This window comes from Gadus morhua, chromosome 16 (assembly GCF_902167405.1).
Source record: "Gadus morhua chromosome 16, gadMor3.0, whole genome shotgun sequence".
NCBI classification, from domain to species: domain Eukaryota; kingdom Metazoa; phylum Chordata; class Actinopteri; order Gadiformes; family Gadidae; genus Gadus; species Gadus morhua.
The window spans coordinates 20,885,994-20,902,087 of NC_044063.1; positions in this window are offsets into that span (position 1 = coordinate 20,885,994).

Here is a 16,094-nt window from a genome sequence, read left to right on the forward strand (position 1 = left end):
CTGTTAAAAGCCTCTAATGTCTCTACTTAGATCAAAAACTGTCTATGTGGTTGACAAGGGAATACATGCAAGTTGAGAGTATAATTAACAAAGCACCTCTTTGAAACACGATGTCAAACATGGTCAAAGGAAAATATATATTTGTTCCTCATTCACATAAAATTAGTTCAAGTTTTACTAAATGAGCTGGCACATTTACTTACATCAATTTATAGGACAGTTTTCTATGTGTAGGCGTGTCCTTTGTTTTAGCTAGGTTTTTAAATAACACTTCCTGTTCCATATAGACTAAACAAAACCCACAATCATATGTGTGAGCTAATGTATAATATTTTATTGGCTGTCATTCTCCTCAGAATGCGTGTTTTCTAGGTGTCTCAAAATTGAAACATTCAGGTTCCTCAACATGTGTACAATCCTAATGTTCTGGTCATAATAAAAGCAGAATCACATTTCTAATAGCAACAACCCAATTTTATCTTTCTCTTTTTCCCATGGCGAAAGAGAGCCAACCAACCACCAGGGGCCAGCAGGTTGGGTCAGAGAAGGGTCTGCGCCAACTGTCCAGGTGAAACCGGCGGTGAACTGGTCACAGGACCCGACAGACCCAGACCAGGTCCCTCTGAAATGACATGTGTGACGTTCAAGGCAAATAACATGAATTTACATTTAGAGACCAAGCAACCCATAAGGACATCCATGAGTGACATATTACTATTATTAAGTAGTTATGCACCCAGTAACGCAGGAAACTCAAACTGCCGTTTTGAAAATCGGGCTCTTCTGACATCCCAAGTGGGTGTGTCCACCTAGATGTGTGACGGATAGATGATCAACGTTTGCTATAGTCCCCTGGGTAGGCAGGTAGACTGATCCATCCAGCGTACATCTAGGTGGACACGCACACCTGGTGGCATGTCATGGGACCTTTAAAATAAAAAATGATATTGTTTTCTAACATAGTGTGAAATGGATTTACTCACGTGAGTACGCGTAACAACAGTAGAAACATACAAACAGGATGACTGTGGTCACTCCAGCGCCGATGAACAAAGGAAGTCTCAGATGAACTTCTGCGTGAGAAACACCAGCTTTATCTCACATACCTGACCTTTCCTATAGTTCTCTTTCTCTCATAGTCAGTGGGTCAGTTATTCAGTGTGTCAGTCGCTCTGTCTGTCTGTCAGTTTGTCTTTATGCTCTCTCTTTCTATATAACACATAGGATAAGATTATTTTATTATTAATATATTATGCAACAACAATAATTATTATTATATCATATGTTATGAGTATAATAGTAATAATCATTATCATACGTCTTCTTCTTTTTTCATAATTATTATTATCAGACAGAAAAGTATGAATAATAATCACATTCCTCACCCTCATTTTGAACTACAACTTGGTGACATGCATCAGCTGGTCGACACTGGTAGCATCCCAGGTCCGACTCTCCGTCGATACGGATGGTGTAGTTCCCCCTGGAGCCCTCGTTGGGGAATGTTTTCACCCGACCTTCCCTGGGCTCCAAGAACCAAACCTTCCCTTGAGACGACAGATTAACAAGAGGTGCTCCAGTGTTTTGGACCCACAGCATCCAGTCAGTTCTACCGAGGAAGGGAGCATGGCAGGGTAGGAGGATAGAGGACCGCAGGGAGGCGCTGATCATCACAGTGACACAGGAATCCTGGCAATGGGACTGGTCTGAAACACATACCATATAGCTTGCATTCACAAATGTGGCATTTCCCATCTTGTCAATAAGAGATGAATGGCCATAGACGGGTGGCAGAAATAGTTTTATTTTTAATAATTAACAATTATCCAGAGGTGAATAATTGTTCTAGTATAAACTACACGTGAACACACCAAAGAAATACAAGATAACACTTTTTGCCACAATTTATTTGTTTTTATTAGCTGTTTATTTGTTTTCATTAGCGTGACGAGACGACCGTCCCACATGCAAAAATAATATCCAGAGTTTGAGATCTCAATCATGGGATATGGCCCAATATCCCGAGATAGCGAACCAATACAATTGCGCCATCTTAGGAGGTTCACGTGCAGCACACTAATACCATTTATACAATATTAATTATATTATAATAACACAAGCAGTCTGATATCAGCTTAATGTATTCTAAAAACGTCTTAAACGTCCGTTTAAAGATGCACATAAATTGCATAAGGCGAACCAAGCTATGCTCTTGTGCATGTCAAACATCTTGAAGGTTAAATCGAGTTGGGACAGTTGTCTTCTTGTAGCTTGAGAAAACCACATGTTAGTTTCCGGAAATGTCTCACATTTGGAATTAACGTCATAGGTTGAATAGGAGAGTGGTAGGCCTTTAACACTATCACACTTTTTATTTGTGTGTGATGTATGTGTGAACCTCAGTAGGCAATGTTTTATTTTTTATATTACGTTTTTGCAACATAGATAGACTACACATCATGTGTGTAAATGTAGAAAGCTTCATTTATTGGAAGGGTTTTCAAAACCATCTGTAGCCTCAAATGTCAACGCAGCTGTACATTTCATTGGTTTCCTGTGGAACCGGATGAGGCTCTCATAGTCAGTGGGTCAGTTATTCAGTTTGTCTTTATGCTCTCTCTTTCTATATAACACACAGGATAAGATTATTTTATTATTAATATATTATACAACAACAATAATTATTATTATATCATATGTTATGAGTATAATAGTAATAATCATTATCATATGTCTTAATTTTTCATAATTATTATCAGACAGAAAAGTATGAATAATAATCACATTCCTCACCCTCTTTTTGAACCACCACTTGGTGACATGCATCAGCTGGTCCACACTGGTAGCATCCCAGGTCCGACTCTTGAAGGCCGTCAATACGGATGGTGTCGTTCCCCCTGGAGCCCTCGTTGGGGAAGGTTTTCACCCGACCTTGCCAGGGCCAGAGTGGTAGATATAACAGAGTGGCGACACTTCCATTGGACTCCGTTGTAGCGCCTACTTCCGGGGTATGGAGCCTCGAATAGTTCCAAACAACCATTTTACGGCGTAGGAGATCATTCATTTCCATTGCTGGCCGTCGAGTAACTTCTGAGGTAAATTGATTAAATAGCTACCTCTTTCGAATTGTCAACTGTCCATATTGTATCAGAGGCCCTTTATGATGCATATACTGATATTTATTTGTAAATGCACAGCGTAATTAATATTTATCTTGGTAGACGACCGTTTGCCTGCTAGTTTGTTAGCTCAACTTCGCCATCTGTGAAGGTATCTCCAGTGGTAAATTGATTAAATAGCTACCTCTTTTGAATTGTCAACTGTCTATTGTATTAGAGGTCCTTTTATGATGCATATACTGATATTTATTTGAATATGCACGGCGTAATTATATATATATTTGTCTTGGTAGACGACCGATTGCCTGCTAGTTTGTGAGCTCGACTTCGCCATGTGAAGGTATCTACACCAACAATTACGAAGTTCAGTAGTGAATCTAACTTTTATTTAGTTAGTTATTGATGTTGGATTACTATGATCATTTAGGTTGATTTAAGGACAGGTTTTATGATGCGATAGCTAGTAGAAATAACAGTGTTTGTTTAATTATATCCTGGAAAGGGTGATGTTCAGCACATTAAGCCCTACAGATGTTGCCGCTTCAACAATGCTGATTATGATGGGCGGTGAATTTAACCAGCATGGCTTTTTCGTTTTAACTTCTTGTTGACTGAATTGTTTCTCTTTCTTGGTACCAAATGTATTCTTTTTTGTTTTACAAGAGCCCTCTCTGCTCTCCTTATTTTTCCTTTTCTAGTTGCCTTATTAGGTCCTCAATAGTCGCCCCATCAGTCCCTGGCAGTCTGGTCCCTGGAGCAGCTGCCCCTGGATCACCTGCCCCTGGATCACCTGCCCCTGGCAAAGTGGCCCACCTGATTGCTCTCGCTGTCTCCTGTCATGTCCTTTTCATCGCTCTTGAAATCCACCTCAATTTCTCCCTCAATCTCTGTAATAATTACAAGGTAATGTTGCTGTTATATGTATTTTGCCTTTGCATTTGCAACTACTGTCATCTCCAATGTAAGAAAATTAATTAAAGCGAAACATTTCTGTAATGTGAATTAAATCATCTGCCACAATCAGAAACCAATAAAATGTATAAATGGATCTACCGGCAATTTTTAATTGGGTAGAAATGTGTTGATTATCCACATTGTGTGCAAATCCTCAGAGAATCCCTGACCTCTGGTTGTTTCTTAAGCTGAATGTACAAATATGAATTATGCAATCTCATTAGGAGTGTAGTCTATCCTTGAATTACATGAAATGGGGAATATTGTTAGCTGCATGGATCATACCGAAGTTTAATTTGGTGAAATATGTGTGGTCCGTTGCACTTGGTTCTGGAGGCACCCTCACAGAAGGGGGTTTCCTCCTCTTCGGCTTAGGGCGATGAATGAAAACTGTTGGTACTGCATCGGGCCTCAGCTTCAACTTCAACATCCCTTCTCTTTTTGTGGCAGTGAATCAGTTCAAAGTGTACCTGTAGGTAGGCTTGTAGGATGTTTCCATTGCACTTCAAATATCATTGAAAAGTCATAATTCTCTACACTTAGAATTATCATGCCCTTTGAAATGCTATCAAGTGTTGTGAACATTACTTACATTACATAGTTTTTGACTGTTGCTGACCCCTGTCACTTGTACGTTTTGATGGCTGACCATTGCCATCCATTTCTTCCTGCGCTCTTGGTCCTTGGGGAAGCCATACATGTGGTAACCCTTCTCAGACCGATTGGAGCATCCAAACGCTGCACAGCCAACCATGGTATGACCATTGATCTAAACCAATTTTGAATTTGCTCAGGGCTATTATAAGTATTGTAATGGCATAAAGTATAGTATATTTGCAACGTTATATGTTAATGGTTTGCCCTAAGTATATAGTGTTCCCTGCTGTGTCCATTGTTGAATCTGTTCACACAATCGCACTCACTTGTTCGTGTCACACTAATTGTTTAATAAAAAAAAATACTATTTCATTCATCCAAGCGTAATGAGTTGTTATTCTTTAATATATTTGATAATTTGTGTAGCTCATATCTTAAAATGATCATGGTAAAACATCTTGAATACTTTGATTTCAATACAGATGTAGGGTAAAAGTTAAGGTTAAGCCAGTATGCTAACACGAACGTGAAGCTTTCCCTCAAACTTAAAAACGTATCTAAGTAATACTTATAGATAGCTTTCAGTTGTCCCCCTACCACTCTAAATGTAAAACTGACATTAACAAATATGCAATAATGCCATATCAGTCAGACAAATACTTGTATGTGTTTTTTTCATTCATATTTATCATTCAACATTGAAATCTCTGCTGTCGTCCCATAGAATAACATTGACTGCGCGGCGTGTTTGGAACTATTGAGGTTTACATGAACCACGTGACAACCACATGAACACCCTGTCGGCGAGATCATAGCGTGTCGCAACTCTCTCTCTCTATAGCTCTGGCCTAGCCTGGTTCTACCAGACTCTCGTACTTCACTTCATTTCATTTCATTTGTACAGAGAGTCTGGACCTAATCAATTGACAAACGTTAACTCAGTTGAAGGCGGGTGTCTGTTGAAGTTTAAAATGATTGGATCTGCCCAGTGCCACTCTGGATCTGCCATAACCAATCGCTAACGTTTGGTTGTGACGTATGTCATGCGCCGGGAATCACGCGCAGGTTGTACACAAACTAAACACCTTGCGCGTCTGCACGAAAATGTCAGCTGCAGGTTTTGTTCGTCGAATTTAATTTATCAGGGGAAAATTGCACATTGTAAATCAACTACCGACCTACAACAACAACTCAAACTGGCGCACGACTTTATCGTCATTGTTCTCAGACACGCCCTCTGTTCGCTGATTGGAAAATTACATACAGCAGGTCCAGACCTAGTACCAGAGAATGTCTAATATCGTAGACGGGCTCTGCTAGTACTGAAGGGAAATTCAAATTGAGCGGAAGTACTTAGGCGGGCGGAGCCAGGCTAGCTCTGGCCAGGGCCATATGGAAAACCATATGCTCTCCGCAGGCAGCACGTTTTCACAGATCGCGCTGATCTGTTTGGCGAGTTGCAGACGTCTGTGGCCTGTGGTTGCAAACCCGGTATCACGCGATTTCGTGCTCATGCGCACGAACGTTAATCTATTGAAACGTGTTCCAGAGCACGATAGTCCGACTTTTCTCGTGCTACACAGAACACTGACTGGAACTACTTAGCAGGTGTCTGTAGGGCTATATCAGGAGTTAATGCACGCACTGCAGCCAATCAGAATACGAGTATTCCCCCAGACCGTGGTCTAAACAATATTATTCACGAGTTATAATCAACCCCTACACATCAATATTAATGATAACCCTGTGGAAATTGCAATAAGTGAGAGATACAATTTCGCACGTTGAGCACACAGTTGTGCGACTCGTTTATTTAGTAAGAGAGAAACAGGAAATCAAAACGTGCTGCAAGTAAGCAAATCCCGCATGGGCTCTGACGTCATGAGACGCTCGTAATCCTTAAAGGGACAGCGATCCCTGAACCACTAAGACAGTAAACGACATGCCTAACACAATTGAAAGACCAACACATAACAAAATACTGTAGGGGAATTATGTTATAACAGAGTCACTACAACCCATTAAATACGGTATGATTTCTAGATGTCATGGCAACGTCCGCTCACGAGTCACGACACTGGACTTGCGAGGCATCGACGCGGACGTTCATTCACATAGCCAAAAACAAGAGAATAGATGGCTAGATAAAATAAACATCAAGACATACAATTCTAAAAAGAACAGATGAAGCAGCTACCCTTTTTTCCTTCGCGGTTTGCCTACAGAGCAGCGCACCTGCATTTAATATATCTGTGTATTGTCACAATTTCTCAGTATCAAAGGTGAAAGTAGAAACGGGTGGCCAAAAGCTGTCATATTGTTAGTTATCACAGACAATTTTAAGTAGAAACGGGTGGCCAAAAGCTGTCATTTGTTAGTTATCACCAGGGCTCTACAGTGCGCCCATTTCACTCGCATTTGCGAGTGAATATTTCGGCGTGCGAACGAGAAAAACAAAACAGGAGCACGCGTGCGAGTGACTTCTCCACAGCGCACTATACTGTGCGTTCACACCAAACGCGAAGGGGTGAAACGATTCCATACAAAGCAGCGATTCCATTTGCAGCGCGACACTTTTGCCCGGCACGGGCGAGCGCGTTCACGTGGATTTCAGGTGGATTTGCAGCACGCCGCTTTTGCTCGAGTTGAAATAACTTTGCCGCGACATTCGCGTGGCCACTGAGTGACGTGCGTAACGTAACAGCCAATCAGTTTTCAACCGGCCAACCATTCCCTGCAGTGCAGTCCGGGGTGCACCGCAGAATGGAGGAGAAAGTGATTGTTGCCGTTTGCGACTCCCCGAGCTCTATATAGAATAGTATATAATATAATATAATTGTATTGTATATATAATTTCACGGCCAAAAGCTCTGTGCGCCTCCGGATGGGCGTAGCGCGGGAGGCGCTACGGGAGGGTTTAGCGGGGTTTGTTTACCTACGTTGCTATGGTTACCAGTCTTGTGTGTTCCACGGTTTAATAGGTATCTAAATCGCTGTCTAATCAATACTTCATTCAATGCCTCTTCCGTGGTCATTACAATATTATGAATAGACTGCGTGGAGAAAGTTAATGCTGTTACTGTAGTCGATAAAGTCTACAAATTCAACCCCCGACTGGTTGAAGGATTTCGGGTGGCTAGTTTATGATGCTAAGAACATGAAAATGTTCTGTACATTTTGTAAGGGAGCCCCATTGGCAATGGCAAGCTCCTCTCTGTTTATAACGGGGAACCCTCATCTGAAACACGAAGCTGTGGTGAAACACATCGAGTCCACTAGGCATTCTCGCTGTCCCGATTTCTATATAAATCGAACCCAGCCCAATAACCCTGGTACGGTGGAAGCCGAAATTGGTGCTGTTTTGTGTAGCCTAAATTTAATCTTGTCTATTTATTTGTCTTAATTTTGCTTTAGTAAGTTGTTGCTGTTGGCGTGTGCAATTTCTGCACGCTAATAAATGTTCTAAACAAAAACCTATTGTGCCCCCATTTTTTTTCCCTGTGCTCCTAAATTTTTTAACTTAGGGGCACGAGTGCTCCTGAAAAAAAAAGTTAGTGTAGAGCCCTGGTTATCACGGACAATTTTCAACAATGAATGATCTGTACGGAGCTCCATAAGGGACATTAGGGAGAACGCTCCCGGACAGAACCTTAGGCCCCGTCCACACGAAGCCGAAACGGGCGAAACCGTTCCGGTTTCGATCTATCCGGTTTCAGAGTATCTCCGTAAAGACGGAGTCAAGCGAAACCGGGTAGATCTGTAGAAACGCTGTAGTACACATGCCAGGCCCATAAGGGGCGCTGCTTCTGCTACAGAAATCCAGAAGAAAATTAAATAAGAAGAAGAGGCGAGAATGCGCATAAAGGCTGCCCCCCGAACCACTAACAACACAAACAAACAGTCTCAATAAATAATGGTTTAGCAACCTAACAAGGGACATGATCTGCTGCAGAACGATTACAAGCCTGTATTCCGCCATCATCTTTGTTGTTGTGAGTTCTGAGACTCCGCAGGCTTAACAGTCATTGGCTAGAGGGTCGAGGGGTGTGGCGATGACGTCATGGTTTACGGTTTCAGTCGGTTTCAGGCGTCAACACGAATCCATAACGAAACGGGGTAGATTTGAAACCACCTCCGAGGGTGGTTTCAGAAGTTTACGGTTTCGGTCAGCGGATTCGCCGGCTTCATGTGGACGGAAGGCTGAACCGTAGAAGACCTTTGCGGTTTCGCCATGAAATCGGCCCTCGTGTGGACGGGGCCTTAGTTTGGAAGTCGTGCCAGAGCCCATCTACGAAGAGCCTGGGCACTTCCTATACGCCCCATTGTACCGATCTTGGTTGTAGTTCCATGAGTCATCCACTGGGGGTGATTGCGGGCGAGTCCAGATTGAATGGGAGTCTATGGGGCTAGACGGCTAATTATGCCTCTTTCACCAGCTTGTCGTTGAAATATCGCAAATTTTATTGTAGATTCCGCAAGTTCAATATAGATTATGGTTCAAAAGTCGAATGAGTGAGTACTTATGTCCTTTCGATTTCTTACAGTTTGGGCCGTTGTTGGCCATACACGCTAGCATTCTGCTGATGAATGCTGATTGGTCAGGGACGGACTTGCGACTGATTACGACCAGAGACCCCTCTTTACGGCATCTGAAGCTGAAGCGCAATCAGAAACGTGTTAACTTCGACTTTCCGTCAAACTCAATTTTGCGTACTGTATTTATATTTTCCTGCAGGCCCTTTTATTTTTTAGATAGTATGTATGGTGAAAGTACATGGGCATAAATGGAATTTCTTCCATTTCTTGTGTTCAATGTTCAATGTGTTATATACATGGTAGGTACGGTATGACCACCTTAAATAATACAGTCAATGTCCCGCTCAATATCATTTAATCTGTCATTGTCTATTTTTCGAAAATAAAGATAGTTTAAAAAAGAAATGCCTCGTAAATGTGCAATGATAAACTGCACTAACAGTGGAAACGGATTGTCCGTCTTTTCGTTTCCCAAAGACAGAAAAAGGTAACGTTCTTGCTTGCTCCTGTATGAATGGTCCTAGGCTACCTGAGGCTTCACCTGGTAAGGAAAGTTGCGCTGGAGCCCGGGTAATATCGCACATGGCTTATTCAAGTTGCGCGCTAGACATTCTCTAAAGTGTCGAGACTCAAGCACTTAACTTACCTTAACCGATTGTTCCATACAAATGGTTAGTTAACGATTTAACAACTTCAACATCTGCTATTACAGTCGTTATTTCTTTGTAGGACTTGGGCTAATGACCTTGCACAGAGGGAAAACCATCTACACCACTTGTCATTGATTTCTATGCATTCACTGATCTTTACAGATGGGTTTGTTTTAAGCCATTGAATATAATTGCTCTGCCCTGCAACACATTATAAGCTACACATGTTTGTTAAATGAGAAATATGGTCTGGGTCACATTGAAACAGTAACAGTTGTATAACAGTAATTATACAAACATTATATCAACATTGCAACAGGCAAGTTTATTCAAACATCACACTAACAAGAACACAATAAGAACAGTAACTAATAAAAAAAAAGAGAAATGATTTAACAACACTGAACATACTGAACAGAGGCAGGGGAAAAGGACAGAGGAAGAAGACTTGTCCGTTGTCACAGCATCAAGGTCCATCTGTAGAGATCAAGAAAGGAAGAGGCATGAGGAGGAGTACAACAGAACACTGCTCTCTAGCAGATGCAGAGAGATGCAGTCATAAAATTATGATTCTAATCCAGGTTTCTATTTTAGGAGAAAGAAATGGCTCATAATCGTTACTTAAAAAAAAGCTTTATCATCGGCACTAGTGAGGATTAGAAAAAACACTCTGTAAGTAACATACATATGTAAAACATTCGCGCATTTCTTTTTTTTACATTAGCTCACTAAAACTCTGTAACTAGGGTATTAAACAAAAAAAAGCCTTACCTCCAACACCTTTGCGGGAAAAGGGAAGTGCTTTAGAAACTGCCGTAAAGCAGTACCTCTGACAGTATGACAATGTGTGACGTCATCGCATGTTTTTAACGCCTTTTTAGAACAGATACGTGACCTTAAAAAATGCAATATTCAGCTGAGTTTATTATCTTAGACCCACCTTTTGATAGCAACTTTCAAATTACTTGACAAAAATTTACATCGTGAGAAAAGTGGATTCTGAGGATAAAACCCCGTTGGCTCCCATTCATTCTGGACTCGCCTACGAGTGCCCCGCGTGGTCAGAGATTATTACTGCAACCAGTCCAGAAAACCGGAACTAACTGAGTGCCCATTCTCCTCATATTAGACATTCTCTGGTCGTGCTTAGTGACACGACAAATAGCCTACTTCCAATTGAAATACAAAATTTAGAAAATAGGCCTACGTGCAGTGGCGATTCTAGAAAATTTTACATGGGGTGGCAGAAGGGTGGCAAGTTAAATTCAAGGGTGGCAAATCACACACACAAAGTCAAGTCAAGTCAAGTCTTTTTATTGTTGGAAACACACATGCCTGGTGTCTATATGTATTTATACCAATCGCTAATGAAAACAGTTAACATTTTTACTAGGGCTGTAACGATACACAAATTCACGATTCGGTTTGTATCACGATTTTTGACCCACGGTTCGATACATCCCACGATTCTTTTAAATTTAAAAAGCATTTTATTTAAACAACACTTAAATACCAATTATCTTAATGTAAAATTTAATAACAAATAATTTGGAACACTGAACAGATTTGAACCGAAAGAATACTATTAAAGTATAGCTAAATTATTAAAGAAATAACCAAAGATTGCAGTTGGAGGATGCTTTTTGCTGGTAGGCATAATAGGGCCCCTTTAACTGTTTGGTTGGTTTATTCAAATATCCTTATTAGCGCTTCTTATTAGGCTATGTAGCTGAAATAATGACATAATCAGGCCGTATAGAATGCAACATGTTTAATAGCCTAACTCTCAATAGATGAGGAAAAACGTGAACGTCGCAATAACGAGGCATAGTGTTACGAGTAGCATATGTGTGTGCGCGAGAATGGCAATGTGCGTATGCGTGTGTGAGTGACGTCAGCGAGTGAGTGGACGAGCGAGGAGAGCGAGCGGTAGCGCGTGTGTCTAGTGAAGAAGCGAACGAGTCCGGTAGAATAAAGTACCCATCCTGTCAATAATCGGTGGCCGCTTCATTCCGACCTATATGCAGACAAACTGCCAGTCAAATCACACAAAACAATAGAGACAGCAGACAGGATCACACAGGCATTTTTTTTCGCGCTTGGCCCACTCTGGATAAATGTCGTTCATATCGCATATGAGGATTCGACGGCTGTGGAGAAATGCAATCCTCCGTAGCCACGGAGAGCTGTGATCACAGAGAGGGTATCTCGTCACATATTTACGGCATCGATAGGAGGGGGCGCTGTCAGCAGACTATTATTTAGACAAATATTAGCAAATTTCAATGGTGAGAGTTGGCTTGTCTCCAGTTCTTTGGCTTTCAAACCGTTTCTGTCTTCATTTGAATGAAGCGGCAGATGCGCACGGTGAGAAGAGAGCAAATAGGATTCATGGACTCAACCATTTTACAGGGGAGGGGGGACATAAAGATTTTAGTTCTTAAACTTAAACAAGTTACCAATGAGATCAACAGCTTCAGTAGCAAAAAATATAATACCATTCAATAAATGTATATTGGAGACACTTCTAACAACCTGGGTGGCAAGTGGGGTGGCAAGCATTTTTTGGGGGGTGGCAGCTGCCACCCCTTGCCACCCCGGTAGTTTCGCCACTGCCTACGTGTCCCTGATCACGTTTCAATAGATTAAATAACGTGACAGTGTCACGTATTTTCGTGAGACCAGGTTCGAGCGTGTGCATGGGTTGAATTGCGTGTGTCTCACGCCGAATGCATGAGACATGAGAGCCCTGTACTTACGTGACACAAACCAGCACCGCAAACGTTCTCTCCCGCTTGAGATGACGTCTTTCTTTATAGGTTCATGGGTCTGATGCGCCGATTTCCCATGCTGATATCTCTGGAGATTCTCGGGCGTCTTGGACAATTTGGCTATAGATTGTCTCATTACACGCTAAATAATATAATTATAGCCTAATTATATATATAGCCTATGTATATATATATAGGCAATATATATAATTAGGCTATATATATATATATATATATATATATATATATATATATATATATATATATATATATATATATATATATATATATATAGCATTTGTGGTTTTGGCATAAACATAACTAGGGTGCACTGTACTATTTGAGAACACCCTTTCTGAGGCCTCTCTCTCTCTCTCTCTCTCTCTCTCTCTCTCTCTCTCTCTCTCTCTCTCTCTCTCTCTCTCTCTCTCTCTCTCTCTCTCTCTCTGTCCCTCCCTCTCTCTCTTTCTCTCTCTCGTACCGTTTTGTGGAGCACGTTAATTGTCTGAGAACACTCCCAATCAGAATGCATTGGTTTACATTTCGTTCTGTGTAGCATGAGAAAAGTCGGACTATTGTGCTCTGGAACACGCTTCAATTGATTAACGTTCGTGCACATGAGCACGCAATCGCGTGATACCGGGTTGGTGACTCGCGACCCAACTGAATAAACTGCATCTGTCACTTTTTCACACGCAGCAAGATAACTTTTATTTGTAATGCTTCCTGCACTAAGTTAACCAAAAACTGACCTTTGGTTTAATTCAACCTCGTTTATGAGCTTTTCCATTTTAGTGTTGGAGACGTTTATTTTCTTCGCTCTCTTTGCCATTATAGCTGTTAGGGGAAATACAAATTCACACGGTTGATAAAAGGATGCGCTGTGACCTCAACCTTATCTTCAAACCGCCTATCCGGGGGTTGGATCGCGAGAGAAGCAGCTCCAGAAGGGGGCCCCAGACTTCCCTTTCCTGTCTAAGGAAAGGGAAGTCTGTGAACATATATAGTTCATTGGAGGCGTTTCTGAATGCAATCGTGTTTCAAAAAGAGGTCTGAGCGCTTCACACTCAGACCTCTTTTTGAAACACGATCTCAAACATGGTCAAAGGAAAGGAAATATTTGTTCCTCATTCACATAAAATTGGTTCAAGTTTTACAAAATGAGCTGGCAGTTCTCTGTTTATAGGCACATCATTTGTGTTATCTAGGTTTTTAATAACACTGCCTGTTCCATACAGAAGATACAAAACCCACATTCATATTTGTCAGCTAACGTCTAATATTGTATTGACTGTCCTCCACAGAAAGCGTGTTTTCTAGGGGTTGCAAAGTTGCAACATCCGTGTTCATCTACATGTGTACAATCCTTATGTTTAGGTCATAATAAAAGCAGAATCACATTTCAAATAGTTACAGCCCAACTTTATCTTTCTCTTTTTCCCATGGCGAAAGAGAACCAACCGACCAGCTAGTTGGGTTGGAGAAAGGTCTGCGCCAACTGTGCAGATGAAACCGGCGGTGAACGGGCAACAGGGCCCGACAGACCCAGACCAGGTTCCTCTGAAAATCAATATACATTTACAGACCAAGCAACCTATAATGAGATCCATGAGTGAAATATTACTATTATTAAGTAGTTATGCACCCAGTAACACAGGAAACTTGAGCTGTTGTGTATTTCTGGATATATGTTTGTTAAACTTCCCAAGACATGCAAACAGGCAGGGGCGCCGCTAGGGATTTTGGGCCCCATGAAAAGAATGAAACTTAGTGTCATTATTTTTTCTGTATTATAATTTCATCATCATTAGGGGCCTCTCTGGGCCCCCCTCCATCAGGGGCCCCTAGAATCCGTCTCCTTTACCCCCCCTTTTCGGCGCCAGGTGTGAGTGTGATTAGCCGTTACAAGCCTTTTTGAAAATCGGCCTCTTCTGACAACACAAGTGGGCGTGTCAAGCTAGATGTTATAGATGAGCAACGTTTTATACAGTCCACTGGGTAGGCTGGTAGACTGATCTTTCCAGCGTACATCCAGGTGGACACGCCCGCTTGTGATGTCAGAAGAGCCATATTTTCAAAACTCTGAGCATCTTTCCTTTGGAATCGTTTTTAGGATATTTTTCTGGGATAATGGCGGACATACTTTTTATTCTGTGTGGAAAATATCATATTTCAGTATTTTTACGCCATTAAAAGTGTTTATGCAAAAAATGTTACCGAAAATGTGCATTTTACTTTCATAATCTTCGCTCTGTGAATGTGAAGGATGTTTGGTTTGATAGTTTTGACGAAGAATATATCAGGGCTCGACAGAAATATAATAATATGGTTGCTATGACGGTTGCTATCGACGCCGAAACCAGCAGCTCGCCTGCCGTTTAAATCATGGCTATAGAACCCATGGACCTATCAAAGAAGATAAAACCATTGTCTTTGCTGATTATGTCAATTTATGTAACCGTGTAATGATTTAAAAAAACTTTAAGCAGGTCTGTATCTATACCCTGGTAAAAATGATGTACGCCTCTTACTGATGTCCACAACCACTTTATTCTCTCAACAAAGTTACGGAACACTGTGAAAACTGCAGTAAAAAAAAACACATTTCACATACTTTATTTTCACAGATTGGTTTCTAATACATGGGTACATAAGTCTCAATATTGAGAAGAATTACTGTGTACGCCTTCTTGGCCAGTAGTGGACAGTCCTCTCTCGTCTCTTTCTGTTATTATATTTCTGTCGAGACCTGGAATATTCTTCGTCATTACTATCGAACCAAACATCCTCCACATTCACAGAGCGAAGATTATTAAAGTAAAATGAACATTTCTCGCTAAAATTGTTTATATAAACACTTTTAATGGCGTAAATATTCTAAAATATCATATTTTCCAACCAGAATAAAAAAGTATGCCCGCCATTTTCACAGAAAATTATCCTAAAAACGATCCTATATATATCTATAAGATGCTCAGAGAGTCTACTAGAGCCGTAGTCGGGTTAATACAGGAGTGAATGGGCTGTTGGACCACCCGCTCTGAACGTCAAACATCGACGGAGATGGCATTACATTGTAGTGAATTGAACCCCCTCTCCGTCTGCAGACGACGCTCGAGGGTACCTTTCCCGTCAGCGAACGACGCTAAAGTGCCTTTGCCAGTTGGTATTTCATGTTCTCCGAGTGAGACTGTGTTGGTATAACAGCAACATACAAACAAGATGACTGTGGTCACACCAGCACCGATGCACAAGGAAGACTCAGATCAACTTCTGCGTGAGAACCACAGCATTGTCTGACACTTTCTATAGTTCCCTTTCCCTCATACAGTCAGTCAGTGTGTCAGTCACTCTGTCTGTCTGTCTGTCTGTCAGTTTGTCTGTCAGCTCTCTCTATCTAAAGACAATAGCACGCAGGATAAGATTATTTTATAATGAATACATTATGCAACAACAATAATTATTAT